Source organism: Stenella coeruleoalba (assembly GCF_951394435.1).
Source record: "Stenella coeruleoalba genome assembly, chromosome: X".
Lineage (NCBI taxonomy): Eukaryota > Metazoa > Chordata > Mammalia > Artiodactyla > Delphinidae > Stenella > Stenella coeruleoalba.
The window spans coordinates 111993841-112009514 of record NC_137152.1 but is presented as its reverse complement, the minus strand read 5'-3'; the positions used below and the strand labels follow the sequence as shown (position 1 = coordinate 112009514).

Sequence of the window (15674 nt, the reverse complement as noted above, 5' to 3'; positions counted from 1 at the left end):
TATGGACACCTAGGAAGTACGATTTGGTGGTGGTGGTGGGCCGGGAAAGGAAGAAATTTATGCTGTACTTAACAGATCAAAAAGACATTGTTAATAATAACAACAATAGCTAACAATTGCTCGCTATGTGCCAAGCACCGGGCTAAGGACTTAACATATATTACTGTTTTTATTTAACCCTCAGAAAAATTTTACAAGGTAGATATTATGATTATCCTCATTTTACATATGTAGAAAGTGAGGATCAGAGAGGTTAGGTAATACACCCAAGATAACACAGCTAATAAAATGGCTGAGTAGAGATTCAAACCCAAATCTGTCTGACTCCAAATCCCATGTTCTTAACCTCTCCTTTTTATTTAACCACCTTAAAATTCCTGCTGGGAGAATTACACCGGGATTTTGGTCAACTTGGGAGTTGTCTGATGACACTGCCTAGGAAAACATAATTGACAGAGACAGCTGATGACTCTGCCTATGAAAAGGGAAGTTTATGTCCTATGCCACATGTCTGACATGGTGGATACTGTGTGACACCATGTAGGACAGATCACCTGGGGCATACAGTCCCAGTACAGCTGATCCTAAGAAATGTCACAACCATCCAGCATCAGAGAACCAGGGCACTCCAGTCCTTGATCCAGGCTGAGTCTACTTCCCGAACTTTCCCATGCGTATGTTGGCTGCTAATCACACTGAGAATGGCTGGACCTACCGGTGGATTCTGGGGGATTGACCAACTTGGTAGCTCATTTCAGCCTAAGCCCTCATCCATGGGTGGGGTGATAGATGGACATCTGAGTCTGGGGCAGGGGGAACCTGCTGGCCGCAGCCACCCTTGAATAGCTCAGCTTGAGGGATTGCTCAGAGTGAATAGTGCCACCATCCACATTCTTACCATCCTTGGCCTTATGTGGGGGCAGCAAGGGGACAGCTGACCACTTAGTATCCACATCACATTCTTATGTTTGGGGAATCTCTCATTGCTAGCCTTGGTGGGCGGCAGGGCTCCAGATCCCATAAAGGAAACTGAAAAGGCAAGATAATCACTCTTCCTGCCCGTGGGACCAAGTCATAGCCATATAATCTGTACTAGACCAATCAAGTGTTCTCAATTTCTGAAGCAAACGGCACAAAGAAACACAGGCATTTTGGAAACTACCCAATGGTGGCTCCTGGAATGTGATCTTAGATAGTTGGGATAGATGAACACTTGTGGCTGGGCGGCCCTGTCAGTCACAAGTCATTCCTGAAGAACTCAGCTTGAGGAACCCCTCAAATGACTGCGGCCAACCAACACTTACTACCCACATTCCCTGTCATCCCTGGTCTTATCTGAATGGAAACCTACAATGTACCACTCTATCATGTACTGGGCAGCAGGGGAAGTGGCTGACTGCTCAGCATCTACACTCCATTCCTATGTTAGCTGGGACTCTGACCACTGAGCTTCATTTGGGTCTTGTCCCACCATGGTTTGCCAGCATTTACATCGATTCCCAAGATCTTTCCCATAAATCCTTTCTTTCTTAACCCAACCAGAGACTGTTTCTGTTGTTTGCAATCAAGAATCCCGACTTGATGGTCTGAAAACTTAGCTTTGCATCTGATGATGCCTGTATGACTCTCTCTCCCCAACTCCCTGACATTCCTGGAGTCTTAAACAAATACTCTGAAAGCCAGCAGATGATTTTGAACTAAGAAAGAGGCATTTTTGCCACACTAGAGCTTCAGTTGACTTGGTGCTTAGGGGCATATCTACTCTCCATTCCATCTCTTTTCCACACCTCCTCCCTTCCCACATTGCTCTCTAGTGCTGACCCACAATCAAACCTTCAGCTTAGATTTCCCCTTCCTCCTGGAACCTTCTCAGACTGAGCACAGGCTGGGTGAGGTGGCCCTCCCCCTCAGGGCCTTGACCTTGCTTGTCTTAGCACCTGACCACACTGATGTAATTGTATGCCCAGCTTATTTAATCAACTTCCATATGAGACAGATTGCTCCTTAAGGGTAGAATCATGTCTGATTCATCCTCATATTCTCAGGGCCCAGCGTGCTACCGGATACAGAGTAGATGTCTCCAAAATATATTACAAAGGACTGAACACAGTGTCACACACGCACCCCTAAATGGAATCACTGTCAAGAGTCAGAAGCCCAGCTCTTCTGGGATAATCAGGAAGGAATATGCATCCGACCCTCAGCTTCCCCTGTTACTATGGCAGACCTACTGCAGCCTTCACATCATGATCTTTGGGGGTTCGGTTAGGTTCCTACTGCTGCTGTAACGAATTACCACAGTGTTTTTAAACAAAAAATTTATTATCTGACAATAGTGGAGGTCAGAAGTCCAAAATGGGTCTCAGTGGGTGAAAATCAAGGTGTCATTAGGGCTATGTTACTTCTGGAAGCTCCAAGGGAGAGTCCATTGCTTTGCCTTTCTAGCTTTTAGAGGCCGCTCACATTCCTTGGCTCACAGCCTTCTTCCTCCATCTTCAAAGCCAATAACACTGCATTTTCAAATCTCTCTCTCACTCTGACTCTCCTTTACAGTTACAAGGATGCCTGTGATTAGATTGGGCCTACACAGATAATCCAGGAAATCTCTCCATCCCAAGATCTTTAACTTGGTCACATCTGCAAAACCCTTACTGACACATAAAAGTAATATGTTCACAGATGCTGAGGATTAGAACATGGACCTTTTTGGGAGATCATTATTTTGCCATCTATCCTTTGTCAATCAGAACCACCTGACAGAACCTCAATGCTCACAATGCTGGATCTCCGGAAGTGCCTAGAATTTGCTCTGGCAATGAGTGAAAGCATATTTTCAAGAAGTGTCAAAGTTGATCAGAATATCTCATGATGCCTGTGGCATAGCTAATGCTCTTTTTTTCCTCAGCCTTATTGAGGTATAATTGACAAATAAAATGTTACATATATAAAGTGAAAACTGTGAAGATTTTATATATATATATACATTGAAATGATTAGCACCATCAAGTTATTAATACTTCCAGCATCTCACATAGTTACCTTTTTTGTGGTCAGAATGGTTAACATCTACTCTCAGCAAATTTCAAGTATACAATATAATATTATTAATTATAGTCAGCATGCTGTATTTTATATCCTCAGAACTTATTTGTCTTAGTATTGAAAGTTTATATGCTTTGACCAATATCTCCCCATTTCCCCCACTCCCTAGCCCCTGGTAACCACACTGACATTCTTCTCTGTTTCTATGAGTTTGGCTTTTTCTTTTTCCTTTCTACACATAAATGAGATCATACAGTATTTGTCATTATCTGATTTATTTCACTCAGCATAATGCCCTCAAGGTCCATCCATATTGTTACCAGGATTTCATTCCCTTTTTATGGCTGAATAATATTCCATTGTATATATACCACATTTTATTTATCCATTCATCCATTGATAGACACTTAGGTTGTTTCAATACCTTGGCTATTGTGAATAATGCTGCAATGAACATGGGAGTGCAGATGTCCCTTTGAGATACTGATTTCCTTTCCTTTGGATATATACCCAGGAATGATATTGCTGGATCATATGGTAGTTCTATTTTTTAATTCTGGGGGGAAACAATATATACATTATGGGAATCCCAGAAGGAGAAATGAGAGAGAAACTGGCAGAAAACTTTTTCAAAATGAATAATGGCTGAAAACTTTCCAAATCTGGGGAGCAATATGGACATCCAGTTACATAAAGCTCAGACAGATTCAACCCAATGTGGTTTTCAATGAGATACATAATAATAAAACTGTCAAAAATCAAAGAAAAAAAGAGAATTTTGAGAGCAGCAAGAGAATAGAAACTCCTCATATACAAGAAAACCCTCACAAGGCTATCATCAAATATCTCAGCAGAAACCTTTCAGGTTTCTTATGAGAACAGAATTCACATCTGTGTTACTCATTTCTGTAGTCTCATTTCCTAGCACAGTAACTATACACAGTGGGAACTCAGTAGATATTCCCAAACCACATACAGTGATGGAAGAGTATACCAAAGGAACAGAGTGTTGTAAATAGAAAAACAATGAGGGGGATAAGAACATTTCTTTGACAACACATGAGCTTTCATTGTCCTCTAAAATATTCAGTATAGTTGTTTACAAATTCAGATCACTGGCCTGATCAAGCTCACATATGTATTAATGTGAATTAACAGTTTTCTCAACATAATGAAAGCTATTTATGACAAATCCACAGCCAATATAATATTCAACAGTGAAAAGCTGAAGGCCTTCCTGCTAAAATCTGAAACAAGACAAGGATATCCACTCTCACCACTTCTATTCAACATAATATTGGAAGTTCTAGCCACAGCTATCAGACAAGAAAGAGAAATAAAATGTATCCAAATTGGAAGGGAAGAGATAAAACTGTCATTATATGCAGATGACATGATTCTATATATAAACACTAAAGACTCCACATAAAAACTACTAGAACTGATAAACAAATTCAGCAAGGTATACCAGGATACAAGATTAACATACAGAAATCGGTTGCATTTCTTTATACAAACAATGAAAGACCAGAAAGGGAATGTAAAAAAAATATATCTTTTAAAAAATCACATCAAAAAATGAAATACTTAGGAATAAACCTGACCAAGGAGGTGAAAGACTTATATGCTGAGAACTATAAAACATTAATAAAGGAAACTGAAGAGGATTCAAAGAAATGGAAAGATATCACATGCTCTTGGATTGGAAGAAATAATAACATTGTTAAAATGGCCACACTACCCAAAGCAATCTACAGATTTAATGCAATCCCTATCAAATTACTCATGACATTTTTCACAGAAATAGAACAAATAATCCTAAAATTTATATGGAACCATAAAAGACCCAGACCTGCCAAAACAATCCTGAGGAAAAAGAACAAAGCAGGAGGCATAACCCTCCCAGACTTTAGACAATACCACAAAGCTACAGTAATCAAAACAGCATGGTATTGGCACAAAAACAGACATATGGATCAATGGAATAGAATAGAGAGCCCAGAAATAAACCCACACGCCTATGGTCAATTAATCTTCGACAAAGGAGGCAAAAATATACAATGGGAAAAAGACAGTCTCCTTAGCAAGTGGTGTTGGGAAAGCTGAACAGCTGCATGTAAATCAATGAAATTAGAACACACCCTCACACCATACACAAAAATTAACTCAAAATGGCTTAAAGACTTAAATCTAAGATATGACACCATAAAACTCCTAGAAGGGAACATAGGAAAAACATTCTCTGACATAAATTGTACCAGTGTTTTCTTAGGTCAGTCTCCCAAGGCAATAGAAATAAAAGCAAAAATAAACAGGTGAGATCCAATCAAACTTACAAGCTTTTATGCAGCAAAGGAAACCATAAACAAAACAAAATGACAAGCTAAGAACTGGGCGAAAATATCTGCAAATGATTTGACCAACAAGGGATTAATTTCAAAAATATACAAACAGCTCATACAACTCAACAACGATAAAACAAACAACCCAATTGAAAAATGGGCAGAAGACCTAGACATTTCTCCAAAGAAGACATACAGATGGCCAATAAGCACATGAAAAGATTTTCAACATTGCTGATTATTAGAGAAATGCAAATCAAAAGTACAGTGAGCAGGACTTCCCTGGTGGTGCAGTGGTTAAGAATCTGCCTGCCAATGCAGGGGACACGGGTTCGAGCCCTGGTCTGGGAAGATCCCACATGCCGTGGAGCAACTAAGCCTGTGCGCCACGACTACAGAGCCTGTGCTCTAGAGCCTGCAAGCCACAACTACTGAGCCCATGTGCCACAACTATTGAAGCCCGTTTGTCTAGAAACCGCTCTCTACAACAAGAGAAGCCACCGCAATGAGAAGCCCGGGCACCACAACGAACAGTAGCCCCCACTTGCCACAACTAGAGAAAGCCCGTGTGCAGCAACGAAGACCCAATGCAGCCAAAACTAAATTAATTAATTAATTTAAAAAAAGGTACAGTGAGGCACCATCTCACACCAGCCAGAATGGTCATCATTAAAAAGTCTGCAAATAGCAAATCCTGGAGAGACTGTAGAGAAAAGGAACCCTCCTACACTGTTGGTAGGAATGTAAGTTGGTACAGCCACTATGGAAAACAGTATGGAGGTTCCTCAGAAAACTAAAAATAGAATTACCATATGACCCAACAATCCCACTCCTGGGAATATATCGAGACACAACTATAATTCAAAAAGATACATGCACCCCTGTGTTCATAGCAGCGCTATTTACAATAGCCAATACATGGAAACAACCTAAATGTCCATTGATAAGATAAATGGATAATGAAGATGTGGTACATATATACAATGGAATAGTACTCAGCCATAAAAACGTGAAATAATGCCATTTGCAGCAACATGGATGGACTTAGAGGTTATCATACTAAGAGAAGTAAGCCACACAGAGAAAGACAAATATCATATGATATCACTTATATGTGGAATCTAAAATATTACACAAATGAACCATCTATGAAACAAAAACAGATAGAGAAGAGACTTGTGGTTGCCAACCGGGGGGTCAGGGAGCGGGCAGTGGGAGGGATGGATTGGGAGTTTGGGATTAGCAGATGCAAATGATTATATTTAGAATGGATAAACAACAAAGTCCTACTGTATAGCACAGGGAACTATATTCAATATCCTGTGATAAACCATAATGGAAAAGAATATGAAAAAGAATGTATATATATGTATAACTGAATCACTTTGCTGTACAGCAGAAATTAACACAACATTGTAAATCAACTATACTTCAATAAAATAAATTTTAAAAAAAGAGTTTACTTTTAAGGGGCTGGTACAGAGCAAGGTGAGGTACAGAGCAAGACAGCATGGAAGGAATATTCAATAACTGGAGGACCCTTAGTCATGCCAGCCAAAGGAGCCTTGAGAAGTTCTAAGATGTCCTGGATTTCCCTTCTCCATTCACTGCAGCCCTCAAGCAGATATGGCAGGAATGAAGGCATGAGGGATCTAGAAAGGTATTAGTTTAATTGTACCTGGTACTTTTCTGCTAGAATTAGCAGGGGAGATTACCTTTTGTTCTGGTGTTGCAGTCAATGAATGAGATACTTAAGATTAGGATTTCATAGGTTGAAAAGTTTTTGGTAATAACAAGGTCCACAGGGTGACCATAAGAATAGCTGAAGTGAAACAGAAATAAGGGTCACTCACTAAAGAAATAAGGGTCACTCACTAAAGAGGACCGGGAACTCTCTGGTGGGCTTTCTGTGTGGATAATGAGGTCTTACAGGATAATGACAGCATTTAGGACAACAAAGAAGGTTGGGGAAGTTGAATGAATATAGTGACTAGACCAGGAGGCTACTACAAGACAAGGAGGATAAATTTTTGTATAACAATGGGAGAATATTAGTTGAGAGTCAGTGATGTCAAAACTCTATCCTGTGCTAGTTTGCCAGGGCTGCTATAAGAAAGTACTACAGGGGCTTCCCTGGTGGCGCAGTGGTTGAGAATCTGCCTGCCAATGCAGGGGACACGGGTTCGAGCCCTGTTCCGGGAAGATCCCACATGCCACGGAGCAACTAGGCCCGTGAGCCACAACTACTGAGCCTGCGCCTCTGGAGCCTGTGCTCTGCAACAAGAGAGGCTGTAATAGTGAGAGGCCCGCGGACCACGATGAAGAGTGGCCCCCGCTTGCTGCAACTAGAGAAAGCCCTCGCACAGAAATGAAGACCCAACACAGACAAAAATAAATATATATAAAAAAAAGAAAGTACTACAAACTGAGTGGCATAAACAACAGAAATTTATTGTCTCAAAGTTCTGGAGGCTAGAAGTCTGAAGTCAAGGTGTGAGCAGGGTTGGTTTTTTCTGAGGCTGTGAGGGAAGGATCTGTTCCAAGCCTCTCTCCTTGGCTTGTAGATGGCTGTCTTTTCCCTGTGTCTCTTCACATTGTCTTCTCTCTATGTGTGTCTGCCTCTGTATCCAAATTTCCCCTTTTTATAATAACACCAGTCATATTGGATTAGAGCCCACCTTTATGACCTCATTTTAACTTGATTACTCTGTAAAGATGCTATCATCAAAAAGTGTCCCATTCTGAGGTAACTGAGAGGACTCCAATATGTTTTTTACAGGAGGACATAGTTCAACCCATAACATGGGATTTTTTTTTTTTACTGCCTCAGTCAAGTATAGTTGTAGGGAGGCACATCTTAGAGGTTTTTGGGTTTTTTTTTTAATATTTATGCCGGTTCAATCCCTGGTTGGGGAACTAAGATCCCACATACCATGGGGCAACTAAGCCCGCGTGCTGCAACTACTGAGCCCGTGGGCTCTGGAGCCCATGCACCACCTCTAGAGAGCCTGCACGCCACAACTACTGAGCCCGCGCGCCTAGGAGCCCACACGCCACAACAAGAGAGGAGCCCATGTGCCACAACTAGAGAAAAGCCCGCGCACCACAGTGAAGAGCCTGCACGCTGCAACGAAAGGTCCCATGTGCTGCAACTAAGACCCAACACAGCCAACAAATAAATAAATAAATCTTAGAGGGTTTTATTTGACCTTTCCTACTACAAGTGCTCTTGCCTCACAGGAGTTTTGCCAACTACCATGTATGTCCATTCTAATTATACACTTGGAAATAGGGAAACAATCCATGGGTGGGCCTGTGGTCCTAGTGTACTCACTGCGAAGCAGCCCTAGGCCAAGAATTCATTTATTATCAGGTCCTCATATACCCCCTCCCTAAGAATGAAACCATGGTGACACTTTGGATCACCAAATATCAATATTAACTTGAACAATGTGCCCAATTGTCTTCAAAATGTTTGAGTGCTCATCTTTCCCCAGTGTACAGGCCCCCAGGTAAGTGGTCATGTGTCCTTTTTGAGAAGGACTGGAGGAATCAATACAGTATACATTTCCATGATATTCCAGAGGCTTCACTCCTAAGGAGCCATCTTCTCCTTCAGACAGGTTCTGTGTCAGAAACCAGGCCCACGTCTGGAAACTAGACATAGGATTGTACTCTTTTATTAGGGCAGCTGTCCTCAACTTCCTGATCATCCATCTTGGTTGTTTGATGCTATATATTGAGCAATACATGGCTGTCCGTCTATCTTGAACTAGGAACACTGCATTCAATGAACCATTTCCACAGCTTCCTGATGGTCAGAGCCCCTGATTACTACTCTGTCGTTGATGCTCCTTGCGATAATTGCATCTACCTGGCTTCTGACAGTTAAGTTCCACCATCTGTCGTTGATTATTTCAGAAACCTATTATCCTTATTGCCATCAGTGAGCTCAGTTCTGTGACAGCCTCACCTACCGCCAGCCCCAGCATACAGAGAAGAGCAACCAGTGCACTTCCCATGAATGCTGATGCACCTCTCACCAGTCCACTTCTTATTGCTTTGGTAAATGGAGTATCCTTCAGGTCCACCTGTGGAACATAGTTTTCTACCCTTATGTAAATGTATCTAGGATGCCCACATCTCTATGCCTTTTAATCCCTTCCTCCATTGTCTGCTAAGACAGTTCTGCCACTTCTACTTCACTTTGAGTGGGCCATCACTTTCTCCAGCTTTCTAGGATTTATTCTAGCAACAGGTTTACCCTGTGGCCCAGGGTCCTGGACAAATCGTTAAACCCTGTATCCTGGAAGAGTGGTTCCCAATTATTAAACTCATCCTTTTTCACCTTTATTTCCCCACTCCTTGTTCCATAATATAGATGCCTTAGAACCTGGCCCAATACTTACTTCCCTGGTGCATGTGGCTAGTACATGCTAGCTAAGTCCTATAGCTCCTTTGGGGTCTACTCCCTTTCCCCTTTCAGCAAGCCAACATACCCCAGCTGAATTATGTTGCGAGTGACCTTAGTTACTGTCCTAGAAGCTATAAGGTGAGGTGGGTCCGATCTATAGGGGGAAGATGTTTTCTTGATGAGGAGAAGCCTCTGCATTGTTGTCAAGTAAAGGGAAAGCGCTGTCTCTTAACAAGGAGGAATGTACTTTTATGCAGGAAAAGAATGTCAGGATTCAAGATTTTGAAGTGAATTGATCCAGATGTCCCTATGTTGAGAATGTGGTATGACCTTGGATGAGGTCTTCAACTGAGGGAAATTCCTAGAGTACTGGCAGCTATAAGCTGGCACTGAAGAGCACGCCTACCACCTGGGGAAATGAGTTCTTCAGTCCTGAAGTGGGGACATGGCGTTGGCAGCAGCAGAGCATTCATTACTTATGCATTTTTATCAAACTCTCCAGGTGTTTCTGATGCACACTGAAGTTTGAGAATAACTGCCCCAGGAGATCAAATATACACTTGCCTTCACTATCCTTAAAGTATTTCTGTAAGAGTTGGAATTTCAGGTGAGGATTAAGGACAAGATGGGCTTTCAAAAATAAAGACACTTTTGATTTTCTATGATATTCAAATAGTGAAAATCAAAAGTTTCAGCAATTTTAGAAACTATTTCTAATATTGTTACCTGAGTTCAACGTGGAATAAGGGTTTCTTCATTAATCAAATACAGAATGGAGGTTTTTCCTCGAAAACATTATTTTCTAACCTGTTACAAAATCTGGACATTACCTGGAAATGTCATTTTGGTAACATATCTGGTAGTCTTTAGAGAAAGTCTTTTCTTTCTGCCTGAATTTCAGTATCATACGTTTTCCTTACATGTTATTCTTTTATTTGCCCACTAGTGGACACTGTTGAGCTTCCGAACTTAAAGCTATTTCTGATGGGAAGGTGAAGAGTCAAAAGAGGAGAAAAGAACGGAGGAATAAAATCAGAATTAATACAGCAACAATCTTTCCACAATCCTGTTTATTTATTCGTCATGTAACGGGCTAATAAATGTTTATGTCAATCATATTTAGAATAACAAACAAAGTCAGAAACAGCTAAACTTACACTGCTCACAGAAAATATTTTTACAGCAGGGAAGCACTGCTTGATGGCTAATGACATAACTAAACTACAAAACAGTATTCTATTCCTCAGGGAGATGACATGCTTTCTTTTCATGAGAAATTATTTTCCATTTTTCTAGTTTCCATTTTTTCCAAACACTTTTCTTTAATCTGAGAATGCTGTCAACCTTTTCATCAAGATTCAAACCAAACATTGAAAAGTAGAAGATAACATGCTATCATTAAAAGGTAGGTTTGTGATCAGAATTTGGGGCAAAAGACAATAAATAAATTTTAAGTAATTTATAATTCACTTTATTTTAATGAATGGAATTCTGAGCTCATCATCTAGATTATAAGAACTTTCGTAAAGAGAGTCTAAGTTTATTTAATTCTCTGAGTTCTTGTGACGTTGTGCTAGTAATCACTTTATAATATTGGAGGTAGCATTTTTAAAGAGGAGGATTATAAGCTCTGGAATGAAATCTAGGAATGAACTCCATTCCTGCTGCTTGCTTGCTGCCTGACACTGGGCAAGTTGCTAGACTTCTCTGACGCTCTATTTCCTCATCTGTAAGAGTGGGAATAAATAATACATTCCTGGGCTTCCCTGGTGGCGCAGTGGTTAAGAATCTGCCTGCCAATGCAGGGGACACGGGTTCGACCCCTGGTCCAGGAAGATCCCACGTGCCGCAGAGCAGCTAAGCCCATGCACCACAACTACTGAGCCTGCACTCTAGAGCCCATCAGCCACAACTGCTGGGCCTGCGTGCCACAACTACTGAAGCCCACAGGCCTAGAGCCCATACTTCGCAACAAGAGAAGCCACAGCAATGAGAAGCCCACGCATCGCAATGAAGAGTAGCCCCTGCTTGTTGCAACTAGAGAAAGCCCATGTGCAGCAACGAAGACCCAACGAAGCCAAAAGTAAAAATAATAATAATACATTCCTAGCAAGTTTACTGTGAAAATTAAGTGAGATAGTGTACAGATGGTAAATAACAGAAGCAATATTAATCCCCATATCTTTTTATTCAAGACCATGCTTTTAACTACCATATGATAATGCCTTCGTCTCCAATGTTACAAATGAAAACAATGATATTAGAAAGTAAGTTTGTACAAAAGACATGTTAAGTGGGTTTATTTTTTCATATCTACTAGCAAGTTGACCTTTACCAAGAGGACCCCAAATTTTCACTGGACTAAAGTCCCACGCCCACAGAACAAGACCCAATAAATTTAAAATGATGGAAATCATACAAAATATCTTCTCTGACCACACGGAATAAAGCTAGAAATCAATAACAAGAAAACTAGAAGATTCACAAATATGTGGAAATTAAACACCATATTCATAACCAAGGGGTCAAAGGAGAAATCCCTAGAGAAATTAGAAAATACTTAGAGGTGAGTGAAAACAGAAGATATAGACACCAAAGTGTATGTGATACAGTGAAAGCAAAGCTCAGAGGGAGATTTTAGATGTAAACGCCTACATTAAAAAGAAGAAAGATCACAAATCAATAACCTAACTTTACACCTGAAGAAATGAGAAAAAGAACGGTAAGTTAAACTTAAAGCTACCAGAAGGAAAGAAGCAATAGATTAGAGTTGGATAAATGCAATAGAGAATAGAAAAACAACAGAGAGAAACAACAAAAGTAAAAGTTGCTTCTTTGAAAAGATCAATACAATTGACAAACTTTTAGTTAGAATGACTAAAAAAAGAGAGAGAAGGTAAAAATAACTAATATCAGAAATCAAAGTGGGGACCTTACTACAGACCTTACAGATACAGAAAAGATTATAAGAGAATACTGTGAACAATTGTAGACCAACAAATTAGATAACCTAGATGACATGAGCAAATTCTTTAAAACACATGAACTATCAAAATTGACTCAAGAATGAATAAAACATATACAAAGCCTATAATAAGTGAAGAGATTGAATCAGTTATTGAAAATCTCCCAACAACAACAGAAGTCCAGAACCAGATGGCCTCATAGGTAAATTCTACCAAGCATTTAAAAAAGAATTAGTGCCAATCATTCTCAAACTCTTCCCCCAAACAGAAGAGGGAGTAACACTTCCTAACTCATTCCATAAGGTAAGCATTACTATGATACCAAAGACAGCACAAGAAATCTACAGACAAGTAATCCCTTGTGGATACAGATGCCAAGATGCTTCATAAAATACTAACAACCAAATCCAACAGCATATTAAAAGGATTATACCCCATGACCAAGCGGGATTTGTCCCAGGAATGCAAAGTAATACAAACATAAGAAAATCAGTCAATGTGATACACTATATTAATGGGAAAAAAAAGAAACATGATCAATAATAAGTAGTGGGTCCCAAGATTACCCACATATCTGTCTGACTTGACTACAAATCAAGGGTTCCCATGGCCCCCCCTGCTGTAATGGTTCACAGAACTCAGATACACATGTATCGGTTTATTCTAAAGTATATAATAAACCAGGGGTCCCCAACCCCCGGGCTGCAGGAGGTGAGTGGCCGGTGGGCGAGTGAGCGAAGCTTCACGTGCCGCTCCCCATCAATTGCATTACTGCCTGAACCATCCCCCTCCACCCCGGTCCATGGAAAAATTGTCTTCCATGAAACTGGTCCCTGGTGCCAAAAAGGTTGGGGACTGTTGTAATAAAGGATACAAATGAACAACCAGATGAATAGGGTGAGGTTTGGACGGGTTAAGCACAGGAGCTGCTGTCCCTTGTAGCGTCAGTCTGCATCACTCTCCTGGCTCACAGACGTATTCATCCACCCAGAAGCTCTCAGAATCCCATAGTTTACAGATTTTCATGAAAGCTCTATCACATAGGTGTGATCGATTATTAACTCAACCTCCAGCCCCTCTTCCATCCACGGAGGATTGGTGGGTGTGAGGCTGAAAGTTCCAAGCTTCTAATCATGGCTTGGTCTTTCTAGTGACCAGCCCGCATCCTGAAGCTATCCAGGAGTCCACCAAGAGTTGCCTCATTAGAACAGGAAATTCGAAGGGATTTAGGAGCTCTGTGTAGGATGCTCCTATAACCCCCATCACTAAAGAAATTACAAGGGTTTTAGGAGCTCTATGTTCAGGAATTGTGGGAAGAAACCAAATATATATCTTATTACATTACAACACACAATGGAATATTATTCAGCCACAAAAACGAATGAACTACTGATACGTGCTACAACATGGATAACTCTTGAGATTATGCTAAGTGAAAGGAGTCAGACACAAGGTAATATATGAAATGATTTCATTTATGTGAATTATCCAGGTAAATCCATTAGACACAGAAAGCAAACTGATGGTTTCCAAGGGAGGGGACAATGGAAGTTATCGCTTAAGAGGTAAGGGGTTTCATTTTGGGGTGATGAAAATGTTTTACAGCTAGACACAGTTTGTGTTGGCACAATATTTTGAGTGTACTAAATGACACTGAATTGTTCAGTTTAAAATGGTTAATTTGATGTTATATGAATTTTACCTCAATTTTTAAATATTTAAGGTAAAAAAATGGAAAAAAAATAGATTCAGACCTCAGAGTTTCCTGTGATTACTAGCAAAGACACAGAGAAACATTCAAAAAGTCAAATCGATATTACACAGACTGTGTATGAAGTTGCTTTCTGAAGCATAAAGGATGCTCCTTGCAAATGCAGACAGTCTGGCCAGCCTTACCTGGATGGAGTCAGATATCATTCTGTGACGACACCAGTAAGTGACGTAACAAGTGGTACCATTTTTGCCGTTTCCCTCTTCTCTTAGTCATCTTTTCCTTCTTCTTGACTACATTTCTGCCTGGAGGTCTTGCCATGTCATCTACTAAAACATTTGTGTATGGGCACAAACTACACAAAAGTCTAAAAGTCTATAAGAGGATGGAAATTTAAAAAGGACTTGATTTTTTGCGTTATGAGTTGGGTCTTTGCTTTATTGCAAAAATAATGAGCTATTAGGAGTCCTTCAGAGAGTAAATACCATTCATCATTTGGAAGTTGACTCTACACAAACTTGCTTTTCACCCAGACATTGCAGAAAGTGAAGCCCACATGTATAGGAGTTATTAGCACTGCTCACAAAATATTTCTAGTTTTTCTTGTTAGCACACGGTAAAATGACACTTCCCCACGCATCTGAACTTAGATGTGACAATGTGACTTGCTTTGGTCAATAAAAAGTTAATAGAAGTAATGTATGTTACTTCCTAGCAGAAAATTTAAGTTCCTTGTTTTTCTGTGCCACAGCAACAGGCAAAATTCTAAATGGTTGCTCTTGCAACATTCTGTGTCCTAGAGTGAGAGGACATAGAACAGCATCTTCAGCTGTCTCGTGACATGTAGTGTGAGCAATAAATAAGTCTTTGTTGTTTTAAACCACTGAGATTTGGAGTGTGTTTGTCACAGAATAACCCAGCCTATCATGACTGATAAGTGTTCTTCTAACACGCTCTCAACTCAGTGGCTACTAACTTTCAAAATACTATGACTCTATAAAAACATCACAGATAATAGAAGTTATATTTTAAGTATCTACTGATTAAGATAATTCATAATAACACAAAGCTACTAGGAATTCTATAACACCTTTAAATGAATGTGTATTTTACAGATAATGAGGGGATCCACATATCTGTTAAAAAATTACAATAGTTGTAATGATATCTTGTTTGTTCCATCATCAGACAATGCTCAG

The 15674-nt window shown here is 40.2% G+C and overlaps 1 long non-coding RNA gene across 5 annotated transcripts in view; it reads right to left on the bottom strand.

Moving 5' to 3' along the window:
- Positions 1 to 15674, bottom strand: part of LOC307180943 — a 510594-nt gene that overhangs the window by 223248 nt on the left and 271672 nt on the right. The gene's annotated exons all lie outside the window — the stretch shown is intronic.